The sequence below is a fragment of the Homarus americanus genome, unplaced genomic scaffold (assembly GCF_018991925.1).
Source record: "Homarus americanus isolate GMGI-L3 unplaced genomic scaffold, GMGI_Hamer_2.0 scaffold38436, whole genome shotgun sequence".
In the NCBI taxonomy this organism is placed as follows: Eukaryota; Metazoa; Arthropoda; class Malacostraca; order Decapoda; family Nephropidae; genus Homarus; species Homarus americanus.
Genome location: NW_024748169.1, coordinates 1 through 12,500, shown reverse-complemented (window position 1 = coordinate 12,500; position 12,500 = coordinate 1). Strand labels below are relative to the sequence as shown.

At 47.8% G+C, this 12,500-nt stretch overlaps 1 non-coding gene across 1 annotated transcript in view; it reads right to left on the bottom strand.

Moving 5' to 3' along the window:
* Nucleotides 1-457, bottom strand: part of LOC121880212 — a 4,328-nt gene extending 3,871 nt beyond the window's left edge. The window contains exon 1 of the ribosomal RNA XR_006091506.1: nucleotides 1-457. This exon is cut by the window's left edge and continues 3,871 nt beyond it. This is a non-coding gene — a ribosomal RNA (large subunit ribosomal RNA).
* Nucleotides 458-12,500: the final 12,043 nt, after the last annotated feature.

Genomic DNA, 12,500 nt, shown 5'->3' with positions numbered 1-12,500 from the left:
GTTTCCACCCGTTTGGCTCTTAACGGTTTCACGTACTCTTGAACTCTCTCTTTAAAGTTCTTTTCAACTTTCCCTCACGGTACTTGTTCGCTATCGGTCTCGTGGTCATATTTAGCCTTAGATGGAGTTTACCACCTGCTTTGGGCTGCACTTTCAAGCAACCCGACTCTACAGAGAGGCCCCTTCCGACCGTCCCATCTGTACCCTCACGGGCGCCGCCATACGGGCCTGTCACCCTCCATGGGCAGTGGCCGCTTTCAAGCTTGACTTAGACGGTATGGGACGGCGTGCTGGACCCTCTGAAACGCAACACCCCTCGTGCCCGAAGACATCGAGGTTATGCGCTGGGCTTTTCCCGGTTCAGTCGCCCTTACTAAGGGAATCCCTGTTGGTTTCTTTTCCTCCGCTTATTAATATGCTTAAATTTGGCGGGTAGCTCTCTCCTACTACGAGGTCGATCGTGGTCTCATCATCCTTAGGGGAACAAGTTCCCCAACCACGAAGCGGAAGACGCTCTGCCACCGACTTTCTTCACCACCGACATTACCAGGCAGGAAGGTTTGAGGGGCTTGTCGCGGGGGTACCAGCGGCCATGGCGCCGGCACTCCCACCCCTGACTCCGTTCCTCCTCATTGAGTGGTAAATAGCCAATAGGAAAAGTGTTCCAGCAGAACATCTCTCGCAGAGTCATATACACACACAGTTTTAATGCATATACGCTCGTGTTCCGCCCTTACTCGGCCGCACCTTTGCCGCTTAAACTTTGACCTCTTTCCCCGTTCCCGCATGCCACAGCAGTGGCACTTGTTTATCCGGAGAAAGAGAGCGAGAGTCGCAGTATTAATTGGCGTGAGCGGCCTTTCCGGCTGCAGAACTAGTGTTCTATCCCGGCGAGCGCCGTTATGAGGCGCAACACCGTCTTTAACGCGTTTAGAGAGAACTCCCCCTGCCTCCCTCCCAGTCATGAGATAGACGTGGACTCGTGGCGAACTCTCAAAGAGAACGCCTACACCGCGTCTGACCGTGGGAGAGGGTGGAGGAGCGCGTGAGGAAGAGCACGGCGTCACCCAAGCATTCTCATCTCTCTGCCTGCACCACTACATGGTAGACTGCGGGCCCAGGCGCACTCATCAATTTAGGTTCCACTGCAATGCATGCCAAGCACTCTTTTCGAGGTGATAGACGAAATTCCGGCGGGGCTTACTTAAAAGATATCCGACCCGGTTTCGTTTCCTCTTCGTGGGATGGAGTGCCTCTTAGAACATGTGCAGCATCAGCCATGAGCGGCCGACGGCCATTCGTGTCTCTGTGGACAGCAGGCAAAACGCCGCCTCCAGTTATTTGCGAGGCGACAACTGTCGCTTTGTTGTGGTTGAATGTGGGTGCGCCAAGTCCATGGACTTGCTAGTGATAGGCTTGCTTGTTTTAAGGGCGCGCCTCGCAAAGCGGCGGGGGAGCTCGGTTAGTAGACAGTCAGCAGGCACCGAACTCGCAGCAACCGATGGATGTATATTTCCGACCCTCGGAGTGCGGCGACAAGCTCATATGGCTGCCGCCGCGCAATATCGTTCAACTTGTCGATGTATCTGGTATTCTTGCGATTCACATACCGACACGCAGTTTGCGGTCTTCATCGACCCACGAGCCGAGTGATCCCCGTTAAGAGTTGTGTATTTGCCATTTGGTCTTTTTGACTAACCATCACAGGTCGAGTCTCAATGAAAGGGTTTGACAGACATAGCCCAAGTTTGTGGTTTGGGTTTGGCCGGACGGCTTGTTGTTGTTTTTGACACTTGAATTTCACTCTTTTGGGTCAAGAGGCTTATTCGGGTAGTAAGGAACGGACGGGCAGCCGTCAAAGCCCCGTCCGTCCTCCTCCTCCGGTCTTCGCTCTCGCCGAGTGTGGTCCACCTACAGCGTGGTGGTACCTATTTTTTGCGGGGGCCGGATTGTCCTCTTCGCTGCTGGAGTTGCCAGCAGAGCCGAGACCGCCCAATCAGGAGAGTAGTAGTAGTTTTAAGCGCCCGTTCTCTTTCTCTCTGTTAATGATCCTTCCGCAGGTTCACCTACGGAAACCTTGTTACGACTTTTACTTCCTCTAAATGATCAAGTTTGGACATCTTTCCGTCAGCTCGAGGCGACGACCCCAGAAAACCCTCAACAACGGGGCCGACAATCCAAGAGCGCCAGTCCGAAGGCCTCACTAAATCATTCAATCGGTAGTAGCGACGGGCGGTGTGTACAAAGGGCAGGGCGTAGTCAGCGCAAGCTGATGACTTGCACTTACTGGGAATTCCTCGTTCATGGGAAACAATTGCAAGCCCCAATCCCTATCAAGAAAGGCTTTGAACGGGTTACCCGCTCCTCTCGGAGCTCGTTGATCCCTTCAGTGTAGCGGCGTGCGGCCCAGAACATCTAAGGGCATCACAGACCTGTTATTGCTCAATCTCGTGCGGCTAGAATTGCCGCTTATCCTCTAAGAAGAAGTTGCGAACTGGACACCATTTTCTGGAGATCCGTCGACTACTTAGTAGGCCAGAGTCTCGTTCGTTATCGGAATTAACCAGACAAATCGCTCCACCAACTAAGAACGGCCATGCACCACCACCCACCGAATCGAGAAAGAGCTCTCAATCTGTCAATCCTTCCGGTGTCTGGGCCTGGTGAGGTTTCCCGTGTTGAGTCAAATTAAGCCGCAGGCTCCACTCCTGGTGGTGCCCTTCCGTCAATTCCTTTAAGTTTCAGCTTTGCAACCATACTTCCCCGGAACCCAAAGACTTTGGTTTCGGAAGCTGCCCGGGTCATGGGAATAACGCCGGCGGATCGCTAGTTGGCATCGTTTATGGTTAGAACTAGGGTATCTGATCGCCTTCGAACCTCTAACTTTCGTTCTTGATTAATGAAAACATCCTTGGCAAATGCTTTAGTAGTTCGTCTTGCGACGGTCCAAGAATTTCCTCTAGCGTCAATACGAATGCCCCGCCTGTTCCGATTAGTCATTACCTCTGGTTCCGAAAACCAACAAAATAGAACCGAGGTCCTATTCCATTATTCCATGCATCACCATTCGGGCCATTCAAATAGCCTGCTCTGAGCACTCTAATTTTTTCAAAGTAAACTCTCCGGCGGGACACTCGACAAAGAGCATCCGTGCGAGCGGCGGGGCGCTGTTCGGAGCGTGACAGTAAACACCGGCGGTGCACCGTCAGTCCGGAACTGAGATCCAACTACGAGCTTTTTAACCGCAACAACTTTAATATACGCTATTGGAGCTGGAATTACCGCGGCTGCTGGCACCAGACTTGCCCTCCAATGGATACTCGTTAAAGGATTTAAAGTGTACTCATTCCGATTGCGAGGCCTCGGATTGAGACTCACATCGTTATTTTTCGTCACTACCTCCCCGTGCCGGGAGTGGGTAATTTGCGTGCCTGCTGCCTTCCTTAGATGTGGTAGCCGTTTCTCAGGCTCCCTCTCCGGAATCGAACCCTGATTCCCCGTTACCCGTTATAGCCATTGTAGGCGCATAACCTACAATCGAAAGCTGATAAGGCAGACACTTGAAAGAAGCGGCGCCGGTGCGGAGACCGCGCGCTCAGCCCGAAGTTATTCAGATTCACCACAGGTGGGTTACGGACCGGGGCCCGACCAGTTTTGAACTAATAAAAGCGCTCTTCCCTTGCGGTCAGAGACCAATTGCATGTATTAGCTCTAGAATTGCCACAGTTATCCAAGTAAGTGGGTTTACAGATCCAATGAAACATAGCTGATTTAATGAGCCATTCGCGGTTTCGCCTTAAATCGGCTTGTACTTACACATGCATGGCTTAATCTTTGAGACAAGTATATGACTACTGGCAGGATCAACCAGGTAGCTGCTGCTGTTGGCGGCGCCTATCACGGCGGCCAAAATAGTGAGATTGAGAGAGAGGCAGAAGACATTGGGCGAGGGACCGCACGTTGGCCTTAGAGAAATAGCAAACCAGATGATCAGATCTAACTGCACCTTCTCTTGCTATCCTCGGCGCCGGCAGCGCCACCGTGTGTGCCAATCTCCTCCCTTATCCGCTCCTCTTTGCCCCAGCTCCAGCGAGGCAGCCGACATTGGGCGAGGGACCGCACGTTGGCGAATCTCCTCCTTATCCGCTCCTCTTCTCTTTGCCCCAGCGAGGCAGAAGACATTGGGCGAGGGACCGCACGTTGGCCTTAGAGAAATAGCAAACCAGATGATCAGATCAAACTGCACCTTCTCTCGCTATCCTCGGAGCCGGCAGCGCCACCGTGTGTGCCAATCTCCTCCCTTATCCTCTCCTCTTCTCTTTGCCCCAGCGAGGCAGCCGACATTGGGCGAGGGACCGCACGTTGGCCTTAGAGAAATAGCAAACCAGATGATCAGATCAAACTGCACCTTCTCTTGCTATCCTCGGCGCCGGCAGCGCCACCGTGTGTGCCAATCTCCTCCCTTATCCGTTCCTCTCCTCTTTACCCAGCTCCAGCGAGGCAGCCGACATTGGGCGAGGGACCGCACGTTGGCCAATCTCCTCCCTTATCCGCTCCTCTTCTCTTCTCTTCTCTTTGCCCCAGCGAGGCATAAGACATTGGGCGAGGGACCGCACATTGGCCCATCTCCTCCTCTCTCTCTTTCTCTTACTGTTTGTTGGGACGTGGGCTCATGAGCGCCATCGTCGCCCAATATTGGTTAGGTTGTGTATTTCACGGGTGGGAACCGCCATCATCGTTGTTAGGTGATGGGGTAACCCAACGTGTGCTTTGACGAGTTTTGGCTGCTAAACTCTCTTTTTAGTATACTCGGCTCCCAGACTGCGCCTTGGTCGTGTTGAACCATGAGCGTTGTCTATGCACATTTAGGGTAGCCGTTTGCGCGTGGAATAGTGCAATGAATCTCGGTCAAGAGACGGTTGGGCGCTGCATTGAAGGCCGGCACAGACGCGAAGACGGGGTGATCAGCCAACGCAAGTCCGCTAAGTTGGGCAGACAGCAAGGCGAAGGGGAGCCCCGTTCCGGACTGAAAGGCCGCAGCATATGCTGTGACGGAAACTAGTAGGGTGGCGACGTGTGTGCCGAGAGAGAGACGGAGTAAATAATGGCCAAACGGAAGAGAGACCTGGCAAGTGTAATTGATAGATCGCGAGCCTACGCCCCATAAGCCCGCTCCGCTGCCATTCCTCTGATCCAATGAGACTAAAATCTCTCTCCTTCTGCTCCAGCCATTGCAGGGCAGGGAAGCGACGGCAATTTTGGTTGTTGTTTTTGAAGGCCGCGCTTTGCTTCCCAGAGGCGCCGAAGCGCTCCGCTGGGGGGCGGAAAATATTTTACATCGAATATGTGTGTGAAGGCGCCCTCTCCCCTTAATATAGTGAAATAGTGCAATCCAGCATACAAGGTCGGACGATAGGACATTCACCGTACCGCACCTCGAGAGTGGATGTTGTTTGTTGGGTAAGGTTAAAACCGGACTGTTTGCAGACAGCCGAATAACCCGGTTCCGGACTAATTGGTGGATGCAACATCATGATGCTGCTGCTGCTGCTGTCGCGGAAACCGCAGTGGCGACGTGTGCGCCGAGAGAGAGTAATAATGTTCAATAGGGAGAGCGACCTGGCTAGTGTAATTGATAGATCTCGAGCCTACTCGCCATTAGCCCGCTCCACTGCCATTCCTCTGACCCAATGAGACTATTCTCTCTCTCGCTCTCCTTCTGCTCCAGCCATTGCAGGGCAGGGAGAGGAAATCGACGGCAATTTTGGTTGTTGTTTTTGAATGCCGCGTTTTGCTTCGCAGAGGCGCCGAAGCGCTCCGCTGGGGGGCGGAAGATATTTCACATCGAATATGTGTGAAGGCACCCTCTCCCCTTAATATAGTGAAATAGTGCAATCCAGCATACAAGAGCGGACGATAGGACAGTCACCGTACCGCACCTCGAGAGTGGAAGTTGTTTGATCGTTTGTTAGGCAAGGTTAAAACCTGACTGTTCGCGAACAGCCGAATAACCCGGTTCCGGACTTACAATAGACGCAACATCATGATGCTGCTGTCGCGAAACCGTGGTGGCGACGTGCGCGCCGAGAGAGTAATAATGTTCAATTGGGAGACAGACCTGGCTAGTGAAATTCATAGATCGCGCTCCACTGCCATTCCTCTGACCCCATGAGACTATTTTCTCTCTCTCTCTTTCTTCTTCTGCTGCTGCTGCTCCAGCCATTGCAGGGCAGGGAAGGGAAAGCGGCGGCAACTTTGGTTGTTGTTTTTGAATGCCGCGCTTCGCAGAGGCGCCGAAGGCGCTCCGCTGGGGGCGGAAGATATTCCACACCGAATAGGTGTGTGAAGGCACCCTCTCCCCTTAATATAGTGAAATAGTGCAATCCAGCATACAAGAGCGGACGATAGGACAGTCACCGTACCGCACCTCGAGAGTGGAAGTTGTTTGATCGTTTGTTAGGCAAGGTTAAAACCCGACTGTTCGCGAACAGCCGAATAACCCAGTTCCGGACTTACAATAGACGCAACATCATGATGCCAAAGCTGCTGTCGCGGAAAACTGTGGTGGCGACGTGTGCGCCGAGAGAGGCTACACCAATTTGGGAGACAGACCTGGCTAGTGAAATTATAGATCGCGCTCCACTGCCATTCCTCTGACCCCATGAGACTATTTTCTCTCTTCTTCTGCTGTTGCTGCTGCCCAAGCTTGCAGGGCAGGGAAGGGAAAGTTTACGGCAATTTTGTTGTTGTTTTTGAAGGCCGCGCTTGGCTTCGCAGAGGCGCCGAAGCGCTCCGCTGGGGGGCGGAAGATATTTCACACCGAATATGTGTGCGAAGGCACCCTCTCCCCTTAATATAGTGAAATAGTGCAATCGAACATATAAGGGCGGACGTTTTCATCACCGTCTCCCACTCGGTGTGTGCAGATTCTCGGATCATTTTGTAAAGTATGCTCTTAAATCGACCCCCGATTGACTTTGACGGTCTCCCATTCGGGTGTGCAAGTTTCTGTAGTATGCTATTAAATCGACCCCCGATTGACTTTGACTGTCTCCCATTCGGGTGTGCAAGTTTCTGTAGTATGCTATCAAATCGACCCCCGATTGACTTTGACGGTCTCCCATTCGGGTGTGCAAGTTTCTGTAGTATGCTATTAAATCGACCCCCGATTGACTTTGAAGGTCTCCCATTCGGGTGTGCAAGTTTCTGTAGTATGCTATTAAATCGACCCCCGATTGACTTTCACTGTCTCCCATTCGGGTGTGCAAGTTTCTGTAGTATGCTATTAAATCGACCCCCGATTGACTTTCACTGTCTCCCATTCGGGTGTGCAAGTTTCTGTAGTATGCTATCAAATCGACCCCCGATTGACTTTGACGGTCTCCCATTCGGGTGTGCAAGTTTCTGTAGTATGCTATCAAATCGACCCCCGATTGACTTTGACGGTCTCCCATTCGGGTGTGCAAGTTTCTGTAGTATGCTATTAAATCGACCCCCGATTGACTTTGACTGTCTCCCATTCGGGTGTGCAAGTTCTCTGTAGTATGCTATCAAATCGACCCCCGATTGACTTTGACGGTCTCCCATTCGGGTGTGCAAGTTCTCTGTAGTATGCTATCAAATCGACCCCCGATTCACTTTGACGGTCTCCCATGCGGGTGTGGAACTTCTCTGGTATGTTGTATAATATGACCGAGGTGCCCCTACCCCTTACTATAGTGAAATAGTGCCATCCAGTGTACAAGGGCGGACGCTTTCATCACCGTCTCCCACTCGGTGTGTGCACATTCTCGGATCATTTTGTATAGTATGCTATTAAATTGACCCTCGATTGACTCTGACGGTCTCCCATTCGGGTGTGCAAGTTTCTGTAGTATGCTATTAAATCGACCCCCGATTGACTTTGACTGGCTCCCATTCGGGTGTGCAAGTTTCTGTAGTATGCTATCAAATCGACCCCCGATTGACTTTGACGGTCTCCCATTCGGGTGTGCAAGTTTCTGTAGTATGCTATCAAATCGACCCCCGATTGACTTTGACGGTCTCCCATTCGGGTGTGAAGTTTCTGTAGTATGCTATTAAATCGACCCCCGATTGCTTTGACGGTCTCCCATTCGGGTGTGCAAGTTCTGTAGTATGCTATTAAATCGACCCCCGATTTACTTTGACTGTCTCCCATTCGGGTGTGCAAGTTTCTGTAGTATGCTATCAAATCGACCCCCGATTGACTTTGACGGTCTCCCATTCGGGTGTGCAAGTTTCTGTAGTATGCTATTAAATCGACCCCCGATTGACTTTGACGGTCTCCCATTCGGGTGTGCAAGTTTCTGTAGTATGCTATTAAATCGACACCCGATTGACTTTGACGGTATCTCATTCGGGTGTGCAAGTTTCTTTAGTATGCTATTAAATCGACCCCCGATTGACTTTGACTGTCTCCCATTCGGGTGTGCAAGTTTCTGTAGTATGCTATTAAATCGACCCCCGATTGACTTTCACTGTCTTCCATTCGGGTGTGCAAGTTTCTGTAGTATGTATTCGTCAGCTACGGTGACGTTCTCCCATTCCAAGATTATTACTGGATTTCTGCTTAGTATGCTATTAAATCGACCCCCGATTGACTTTGACTGTCTCCCATTCGGGTGTGCAGTTTCTGTAGTATGCTATCAAATCGACCCCGATTGACTTTGACGGTCTCGACCGGGTGTGCAAGTTTCTGTAGTATGCTATCAAATCGACCCCCGATTGACTTTGACTGTCTCCCATTCGGGTGTGCAAGTTTCTGTAGTATGCTATTAAATCGACCCCCGATTGACTTTGACTGTCTCCCATTCGGGTGTGCAAGTTTCTGTAGTATGCTATCAAATCGACCCCCGATTGACTTTCACGGTCTCCCATTCAGGTGTGCAAGTTTCTGTAGTATGCTATTAAATCGACCCCCGATTGACTTTGACGGTCTCCCATTCGGGTGTGCAAGTTTCTGGTATGCTATTAAATCGACCCCCGATTGACTTTTATTTTGTCTCCCCATTCGGGTGTGCAAGTTTCTGTAGTATGCTATCAAATCGACCCCGATTGACTTTGACGGTCTCCCATTCGGAACACAAAGTTTCTAACCAGTATGCTGTCGTCGACTTTGATTGACTTTGACGGTCTCCCATTCGGGTGTGCAAGTTTCTGTAGTATGCTATTAAATCGACCCCCGATTGACTTTGACTGTCTCCCATTCGGGTGTGCAAGTTTCTGTAGTATGCTATTAAATCGACCCCCGATTGACTTTCACTGTCTCCCATTCGGGTGTGCAAGTTTCTGTAGTATGCTATCAAATCGACCCCCGATTGACTTTGACGGTCTCCCATTCGGGTGTGCAAGTTTCTGTGGTATGCTATTAAATCGACCCCCGATTGACTTTGACGGTCTCCCATTCGGGTGTGCAAGTTTCTGTGGTATGCTATCAAATCGATCCCCGATTGACTTTGACGGTCTCCCATTCGGGTGTGCAAGTTTCTGTAGTATGCTATCAAATCGACCCCCGATTGACTTTGACGGTGTCCCATTCGGGTGTGCAAGTTTCTGTAGTATGCTATTAAATCGACCCCCGATTGACTTTGACGGTCTCCCATTCGGGTGTGCAAGTTTCTGTGGTATGCTATCAAATCGATCCCCGATTGACTTTGACGGTCTCCCATTCGGGTGTGCAAGTTTCTGTAGTATGCTATTAAATCGACCCCCGATTGACTTTGACGGTCTCCCATTCGGGTGTGCAAGTTTCTGTAGTATGCTATCAAATCGACCCCGGATTGACTTTGACGGTCTCCCATTCGGGTGTGCAAGTTTCTGTAGTATGCTATCAAATCGACCCCGATTGACTCTGATGGTCTCCCATGCGGGTGTGGAACTTCTTTGGTATGTTGTATAATATGACCGAGGTGCCCCTACCCCTTACTATAGTGAAATAGTGCCATCCAGCATACAAGGGCGGACGCTTTGACGACCGTCTCCCACTCGGTATTTGCAGATTCTCGGATCATTTTGTATAGTATGCTATTAAATCGGCCCTCCATTGACTCTGACGGTCTTCCATTCGGGTGTGCAAGTTCTCTTGGTGCATTTGAAGTATGAGTTGAGTTTAATGAAGTTGATTTCGTCATAGGCACGGTGCTGTGCTGTGCTGTGCCATCGACAACACCAATAAGGAAGGGGCATCTATTTTTACTTAGGCTAGCATACCTAAGTTAAAGCAAACTCCCCTTGCCAATACAAGAAGGAAGAGGATTTCTTATAGTCTAATAAACAATTCATCATGACCAAATACAGTATCTAACACAGGGGGTCCGGGGGCGCAGCCCCCGGTTAGCAACTAACCATTTGATTGCATTATCTCTGAGAATAGTTAGCAATTATCCATTTGATTGCATTATCCCAGGTTAAGGGGGGTTGTGTGTGGTTCCATATCACCAGATTTATTAAAAAACTCTACGTCAGGCTAAACAGTTTAGGCTAGATAGTACGATACGATACGAAGTCATTAGTTAAGAGGTGAAAGAAGATTATTAGGAATTGAAGAAAAGGTGGTGAAACTGAAATACAGTAGGAGTAGAAAGAATCTGGGCTCAACCAGATCGCTTCATCTTTCTTATTGGTGTTTTGTCTTTGTTCTGCTCCCTTGGGTCGTCAGACCTTTGTATTAATATTGGTTTATTTATATAATGCTGCTTATTATTATTATTTTTGTTATTGTTGGAGTTAGTGAGCCCGCCCAGGTCCTTGTGTAACTGGGAGGGTAGTCACATTTTTTTTTGGTGTTAGTTAAGTGTTAGTTGTGTTAGTCTAAAGGTACACTGTGTGCCAGGTTCTTAGTGGAGCTGGTTGGTCACTCTCATCTTTATTCCTCTAGTAATGTTTTATGTAGAAATGTGTATATTGAGGCAGGAGGTGGTTCAATTACTTCTTCCTGTCTATCATATATTATTTTTCCAGTTTGATATGTTTCTGTGTTAAGTTCAGTCACTTTTTTCCAAATATTTACAGCTTTGTTGTGTATATCTATTACTGATTGCTAAGAGGTTTGCTCTCTTGTAGCTGTTCATTATTGATGTGGTCTTATATTTATGTTATATATAAATCTGAGGGCTATATTTTGTACTGTTTGTAACCTTTAATGCACGTTTTTACTTATGGGTGTTCAATGGATGGGTGGGTAGTCCATAATTGATTTGACAAGGGCAATATAAATCTTTTCTTTTTGTTATACGCTAAGGTTCTAAAGCGTTTATTTTTGATAATCTTATTCTTGCCTGTCGTGTTCTTTATCTTTTAAGTATGTTATACATATCCTCTTTTGTTGTTTTAATCCAAGCATCCTACCTTCAGAAAAGTCGTATGGGTATAGTTCCTGGTCGACTATTACTGACTTGTTTTAATCTTTTGGCTATTGGTATTATCTGAATTTATTCTTATTTGTCCTGGATTTTCCATTTTTTCGTAAAATCATTTATGTTTTTTATCGCTCTACCGTGTAGTGCCATAAATTGAGTTTCGATTTTCTCCTAGTATGATACTATTTGAGTAATATCATCAGCAAACATTATATATTCACTAAAGGGGGTAGGTTGAGGTGTGTCTGAAGTATAAATTGTATATAGTGTTGGAGAAAGGCATCCTCCTTGAGGTACTCCACTCTCAAGATTAAACATAGTTCCTAAAAAGTTTCCAATTTGAATTTGTGCTCTCCTATCATCTAAATAGTTACACAATATTCTTAGCATGTATTCGTTAAGTCCCAGTTTTAATATTTTATATTTCAAGCCTAAATGCCCAACTTTATCAAAAGCCTTAGAAACATCCCTTAAAATTATATTGATCTGGTTACCCTTGCTTTTTTCTATTGCAATTATTTCCGTTATTATAGCTATTGCAGTTAGGGTATTTCTATTGGGTATAAATCCATGTTGTCTGTTGTTAGTTTTCCCATGTTGTGTTAAAAAGGCTATAAGTCTTGAATTTAATATTTTTTCCAATAGTTTCCCGGTAATTTCTAATAAAGATATTGGCCTGTAGTTTAATATTTCCTTATTGTCCTTACCCTCTTAGGAATAAATATCATTTTAGCATATTTTAGTTTGTCTGGAAAGTAACCAGTTATTACATGCGTTATAAATGTTTAACAGTGTATTTAAAATGTTTTCAGGTAGATTCATGATCATATTTCGTGTAATACCTGTGAGCCCAGGGGCTTTTTCCTTAAATTTCCCCACACAGTGCATCATTTCTCCCATGGTTATTATTTGATTATTAGGTAATAAGTTATAGTCTATATATTGCCTTGGGGTGATTCTATGTATTTGTCTTCCCATTTCTTCTTCTATCCTTTCTTCGTGTTCACTATCAAAATCTTCATTTTCCTCATCTGATATTTTAAAACTTTTACCCATTCCCTTTTGAATGCTGACTCTTGTTCATTTTCCTCGTGCAATTTTGTTCCATTTTGGTCTTTAATG